At 47.1% G+C, this 7,096-nt stretch overlaps 1 long non-coding RNA gene across 1 annotated transcript; it reads left to right on the forward strand.

Annotated features, from left to right (window-relative positions):
• Positions 1-485: 485 nt before the first annotated feature.
• Positions 486-6,842, forward strand: LOC118178045. Its single transcript, XR_004756027.1, has 2 exons — positions 486-613; positions 5,046-6,842. It is a non-coding gene; the product is annotated as an uncharacterized LOC118178045 (long non-coding RNA).
• Positions 6,843-7,096: the final 254 nt, after the last annotated feature.

A 7,096-nucleotide genomic window follows, 5' to 3' on the forward strand; every position in this document is an offset into this window, starting at 1 on the left:
GCTCTGGATGCAGGGCTGATGGCCCATGGCAGGATGGCTGTATCTGTTTATCTAAAGAAACCTGTGTTGTTGAGCTTCCCCAAACTTTTGCTTTCTTGCCTTTTTTTCCATGCCTCTCAGAAATGAGCTTTATCTGGCTTTGAAGGTCTTATTCTGGGGACATCGCCTTTAAAAAAAAAAAAAAAAAAAACCCTCCACGGCATCTTTTCCCATTCTCAGGGTGACACAAATGACTGATTTTCATGCAATGTTGCGAGTGCCTTTCAGAGGCACAATGGAAGGTTCCCTGACAATGTCACACGTCTATTCAAAACAACCTGCACGCCACTCACAGGCCCACACATTTGCACAGTGCTTGTTCTCCGCTGTGATAAGGCATGTTAGGGTTTTTATTTTTTTCCCCCTATTCTATGTGAGAAATAATTTTGGTCTTTTAAGTCCCTGGCTTTTTTGATCATTTTTTTTCCTCCTTATTACTGAACAATAGGACTTGTCCTGCTTTTATTCATTACGTGATCTTGCGTTGCAGCAGCCCGACGTCAGTGATGAGCTGGAGGAGGATGAGGCAGGAGCTGGAGGAGGAGCAGTGGGTGAGATGAAGGCTGACCCAGAGGTGAGCTGTGGAAGGCAGAGACACCCTTTTGGTCCCAATTAACGTGTGCCCAAAACGGGCACCTCCATTGTGCAGCCCCCATGGCAGCCCTGGCCACTTGAGTAAAACCAAACCTGGCCCTGATGAGTGCCCTGGCCCCTCCTGCCTCCCCAGGGACAAAAATCCCAGTGCCTGGGCCCAAAATGGTTGGTGCCAAGGTGATGCCCCAGCAGGGACGGAGTGTCCAAGCCTGGACTCCTGCAGATCTGACCCCATATGTGATGGTGACCCCAGGGCAGCCTCTCTTTGCTCACTGTTGAACATGTACGAGCAGGAGAAGCTGCAAGAACTGCCTTCCGCCAGCATCAGCACTTAAAGTACGAGCAGCTACTAATAAATTTCTTCCTGAATTGACAGTCTGGGGGGGGGTTCTGCTTTAACACAAGGAAGAAAAAAAAACAAAACAAAACCTCTCGTCCCTATGTCTCCATCTCTCTCTCTCTCTCTTTTATTTTTTAAAAGGATTGGTTAGACACAGGGACTCCAGCGTGAATAAACTCAGATTTATGTCCCCATCAGTAGGATCCTTAAACTTCCTAAGTACTTAAAACGTACACATTTTAACTTGAAAAATTACCAGGTTTGTCTAAAGGAAAATTTTCTAACATAAAACAGGAAACTCATTTGAAGGGAGAAATTCTCCAATGAAGCGAACCCAGGCAGTCATAAAAAAGTTAAACCAGGCATAAAGGGAAATGTCAGATGTGTGGGAGAGCCAGATGTCTCTCTATTTTTTTCTTTTTTTATATATATTTTTATAACCTAGATCAGATTATAGGAGAATATATGAATGTATCAAGCAGGGAGGGGTATGCAGAGTGAGGAAGAGAATTTCGCTTCCAGCCTTTAACTTGATGTAATGCAGAGCGCTCTACAAAGAAAAACATTTTTTTTATTTCTAAATAAAGCACTTTAGAGTGACACATTTATTGCTGGCAAAGAATTACTCAAACAAGAGACATTGCCAGCTATTTATTTTAAAAGCTTTTTTTTTTTTTTTTCAAGTTTGGAGAAAAAAAAAAGATCAAAACCCCTTTCCACTCTTTTCAATATTCCCTTAAAAGCTTTAAAATAAAGTGGCTCTTCTGTTCCTAAATCTCCTTTCTGGTGTTTGCAGGCCCACTGGGCATGAGGGATCTGCACACAACTGGGGAAGCCTGGGGGTCCCGTGGGTGCGTGGTGCAGTGGGGGCTGCTCGTGGGGCTGGCCGAGGGGCTGCTGTCGGTGAAATGAGCAAAGCCTTGCAGGGGATTTCCCTGGGTGTTTTGCTCTCGCTGCTTTGCTAAGGCTTAGGTTATATTTTTTCAGGCTTCTCGATGGCCAGGCCATATTGAAATGAATGGGCACTGGATTTCTGATCCCCCAAGATCGCTCGGAAATAGCCTTTGTGCTTACGTGCACCAGGAGCTCACATTCCCAGCTGCTGCAGCTCCCTGTTGCCTCCTGCTCAGTGCTGCCAGAGCAGGGACTGCATCCACAAACAGCTTCCAGGGAGAGAAGAGAAATACGGACCCTGAGGCTTTCCTGGCTGAGCATGCAGCAACCTGTAAATTACATGCGGTGCTCAAGTTGGGCAAAGTGCTGCACGCTGTGCTGTTCCCCAAGACTTTAAAATATTAAATGCTAAGTCACTCGTATATCTATTTATCCAAAGCAGTGTGAGTCCCAAGAGCCCATTGCTAAAAGGTACCACGCTAATTTGTTTCCAAAGGAATAAGAATAAAGAAGAGGAGTAACTGGTGGTCATGTACCAGGAGACCCCTTTTCTGGGGCTGGTGGGCAGGGAAGCGATGTGGCAGGATGGGTGCTGGGGAAGATTTGCTGGTGCCATCAGCCACGACACCTTCAGTTTGCCGTCGTTGTAGGAGCCAGGCTTGGCTGTCCTATTGAGTGTCAGACCCGCCAAGCTGTGGCATTTGTCACGCACAGTTCATGCTTAACTTTGAAATAGTCCCAGCTCCAGGTTTTGACTTCTTTATCACAACTTTCCATTTCTGAAGTCAAATCAGCTTTCCTTTCTTACACGGAATGAGTGGTAAAAGAGACTTCAAAAATTTAAAGGTCAAAATTGATACATTCTACACCTGACATATTTCATAGATTTTCCTGTGTTTTGGGTCAATGCTGTCTGTCGAGGGCTCAGGCACGTGGTGAGAGGTGGTGTGGTGTTGTTGGGCTTAGCACAAGGAGAGGTGCCCCCGTACCCGCGCTGCTCACGGAGCTGCGCACAGGGAAGGCGCTGGCACAGGGGCTCAGCTCCTGGTTGCCCCCATGGCCCTGGGTGAGCAGCACGTCCCGGTGTCAGCCCAAATGGCCAACACAACCAGAAACATTCGGAAAGCCGTGATAGTTCCTACAAGGTCGGGATATGTGAAACACCTCATTAAATTGCTCAAACACTGAGTCGTGTCTTTAACCAAGGCCTTTTAATGTCAGTTCCTACAGACTAAATAGCAGAGCATTAGCATACCTGTCAAGGCTTCCCCGTTAACCTCTTCTGCAAGCGCGATTTAAGTGCCTTTCTCAGCCTATGGCACATTTCCCTTCTATCTTTTTCAAAAAAGAGAAAGAGAAGAAAAATAGAGCTTTTCACATCAGGCTCCAGAGATCCTCTCTGGTTGAATTCAGGTTTGTTTTACAACATGGCAAATCTGTTCAACACAAAAGAAAAGCATCCCTGTAACAGAGAGAGAACGTGGCTTGGGATATTTTTCAGCCAGAGCTTGGAACAGCTCTCCTCTGCTGTGCTTTTAATCCAGCATGGATTTAGGCATCGGATTGAGAGAAGAAGTGTGGATCAAGCAGAGATCCAGGAGTCACGGGATGAGAACTGAGTCCTTGGGCTGATCTCATACTCGCTTGCCTTCCCTTCTCTGTCTGACACCAAATCCCTTTTAATTCGTCTGAGCGCTGTTACATTTGTCATTTCATTAGCTTTTCATCTCAGCTACTTTCTTTCCCCCATAGATTATTCTATTTCTCCAGCTTTCCCCCCTTTCTGTTCTTTTTACTCTATAATTGGATCATTTGCAGTTTATAGGAAAGATGAGAAACAAAAGGTATTGACAACCCAAGCATCCAAAATTATGTGTCAAGCTCAAAAAAATGAGATGAAAAGAAAATCTGGATCTTCTTTCTTTGCATTCTGATTTCTGAATCCACGCAGCTCATTAGTTTCCTGTGTTCGGGGCTTTTTCTGTGTCTGAGAAAACCAGAAATCTACTTTTAACAAGAGCTGAGGTTCTCACGCAATCAGTTGACTCCAGCGGCTGGGGATTTATGAGACACAATGGTATAAAAACCCATGATAACAGTTCAGCGTTAAATTCAGGTTGCTCTTTGCTGGGTGAAGCTTTAATTTCAGGCCTAATGTTTTTACGCCGTCCCTTTAAAAGATGATCAATTATTCCCTGGAACAAAACAAATGGCGTTTGTAATGTGGATTACTTCTACTCTGAGCGAGTAGCTCGTCACTAATTGGGCGACGACTGCTGCTAGGACCGCACCGCACAAAATACTTCCAGCAAAACAGGAGCTCCGAGGCAATCTGCGGCTGCAATTAGGAGTTTCAGCTTCATTTGCTGAGACAGAGCGTTGCTCCCATTGCTGCTTAACTTTGGTTTCAGCAGCTGTATTTCAGGGTGTGACTTTTGCCTGCTGGAGCCCAGGGGCCCGGCCCCTCCCGGCGGGGCAGGCGGTGTGCCCGCTGCTGGTGCGCCTCCTTGGCTGGAATTATTTCTTAAAAATAAAGATTTATTTTTTCTAAGATTTAGATGAGGTCATCCAGCTTGATTTCTTAGTTAGGGAACCAAAGGGTGAGTTTGAAGAGGAGAGGCTGTGCTTGGGACAATCTCTGCCGGAGCATCTGACCGAGGCTCAGGCCAATTACTGCTGGAAGGAGCCCAATCCATCCATCTCGGCAAATTCCCCTCAAGGGGCCACCCCATTAGTAGCAAATAACTAATTATTGCTGTCAGCTTCAATAAAAAAACATTAGCTGAAAGATACTTTTCCCATGTAACTTTCTAATGCTGCATAAATTACTGGAGTCAAAACTAACTTCTAAATTGAGCAATTTCAGACATTTGTCAGACTCTAAGAAATGCTTTAATTAGCATTGGTTAATAAAGTGTTTGGGTAATTAGGAGAACATTTGTCCTGCCTGTGCTTTTTTTTTTTTTTTCCTCTTGCTTACAATAATTTGAAAAATTTAATTGGAGTCCAGGCTTCAAGAATTATTTGGCGCTTTTTTCTTTTTCTTTTTCTTTTTTCCTCCTTTTTTACCTTTTCTTTGTAACAAAATATTTGTGAAACTATTAATAATTATTAGCAGAAGTAGCCCTAACTTATCAGGTTCTGCAACTTTTTTTTTTTTTTTGTCTCTTCCTGGCAGTTTTTTTCTGAAGTTGAAGGCGCAGGAGCTGCAGTGCTCTCAGTCCCCGGGGACAGATCAAATAGCAGCCGAAGCAGCTGATTCCCCCCAGGGCGCCAGGAACGATGCTCGTGGGGCGCATCTCTTGTCTGCAGCAAACATGTTGGTGCCAGGGACGCTTCTTTCTAGAGCTGCTCCTGGGCGAAGGAGGCAGGGGCTGTGCTTCGCTTCCATCCAGCAAGCTGTCACTCAGCCAGAAATCAGCATTTAAGATCTCACCTTCCCTCCGTGCCCTCGCAGTGCCTGACAGCCGCTCTGCGCGGCGGTTTGCCTGCGGGGCGCACGGCAGCATCCGTTCTGCGCTTGTACCGCATGTTGGCTTCGAACCGATGCCCATTGCCTGACTCTGACGTGAACGATTCCAGCGCGGTATTTTTCCAGGGGGTAGAATTTTTCATTTTCCCCTGCCCAGCAAACTGTAAGAGCCACCAGCTGAATTACCACTTGCTCTTGTGTAACTGCTCTTTAATTTTGCTGGCTGGATCCAGGTGGCTCAGAGGACGGCACAGGAATGCAAGAGCGATGCAGAGCTCAGGCTTCGGCGCCGGGGGCAGGGGCAGAGGCTGGCAGGGAAGGAGTTAAGGGCAGTCCCAGCTGGTGGAGCAGCAGAGCTGAGCTGAAGGAGGTGTTTGCCAGGGGAATTAGGGCCTTCCATGGCTATGAAAGGGCTGGTGCTGGTGCACTGCAGGCTTTGGTGATGATGGCTGAGGTTTGCAAGCTAGGAGGGAGATGGGGGAAGAGAGGGAAGTGTTATTTTTAGCCCTGTTTCTTACAGCAGTGCTTAAGGACGAAGCTGTTGCACGGGGGCTCTGCAGCAGACCCACGTCGTGTTCTCAAGAGTGGCGATGGAGAGGGGCAACGCGCCCAGGGACGAGCACCGCGTGTGGATGAGGCTCCGGGGGCTCGCTGGGTTCAGGCTCCTCTCAAGATTTCCACCTCGCACTCGTGCTGTAGGAAGCTCTTCTTCCCTGCTCTTGAAACGGCTGCTTGAGCCTTTCTGCTACTGTCTTTCCCCAGCTCTGCTCAGTACCTAGCAGCCAGCCCAGCCCCAGCAGCCAGTTTAAAGCAGCTCAACTCTTTGGTGGAGAAAAGAGGTGCCTGACAAACGCTTGTGCTTCAGATCTTAAAAATTTAAGGTCTAGCTAGTCTCGAAGATATCCTCACTGAAAGGTATTCAATTTTTCAATTAAAGAAGCCAAGTAGGTGTACTTCACATTTTTCAAAACTGTTTTTAGTGAGAGCTGCTCAAACTCTGGCTAAAACCCAATGCTGCTGCTCTCAGCAGGTCCAGGGGCTGCATCTTCGCTGAATATGTCACATTTATTATTGCATCATAGCCTTTCTAATCAATAGATTAACTTCCTCTCCTATTAGCTGCTTTGTCTGGATTACAGCAGTGTGGGAGCAACCAGAAACACGGGGCTTTCTGCTGCGGTTTGGGCTATCTGCAGCGAGGAGCCCATCTGCACATCGCAGGCAGCCCTCTGCCCCCTGCCTTCCCGGCTGCGGAGCCCCTCCGTGGGGGATAAGGGGCTGGAGGGGCTGCTCAGCCCCGTGGCACCCAGGAGCTGTGCCTGCTGATGCTGGCACCGCCTGGGTGCCACCTTGTCCTGCCAGCAGGCTCCAGCCCAGCACAGGGCGATGCCACGCAACCAGTCCTCATGGGGAAGGGCAGGGCCAGCTTCCAGCCCCCCGATCAGCTCAGCAACAAGTAGAGGCCCCCTGGGGAACGAAACCCAGCACGTTCCAGTCCTTTAACCCATGGTGATATGTCACTGATCAGCACAATTGGTTCTAATAGCTCCCCAGGTAGATTCAGGAGAGCAACGAGTTGAACATAAAAATCCCTTTATTATTGCCATTTTGCTTTTATATACCCATCAAGCTTTCATATTTAATCTCCTACATCACAATAGCTGATCATTTTTAACATTTGACATTGATAAAGTGCCCGCTGCTATTATTCTGACATACTATAAAACATTACACCCATTTGCAATAGAAAAGGCAAA

Source organism: Oxyura jamaicensis, chromosome 24 (assembly GCF_011077185.1).
Source record: "Oxyura jamaicensis isolate SHBP4307 breed ruddy duck chromosome 24, BPBGC_Ojam_1.0, whole genome shotgun sequence".
Classification (NCBI taxonomy): Eukaryota; Metazoa; Chordata; class Aves; order Anseriformes; family Anatidae; genus Oxyura; species Oxyura jamaicensis.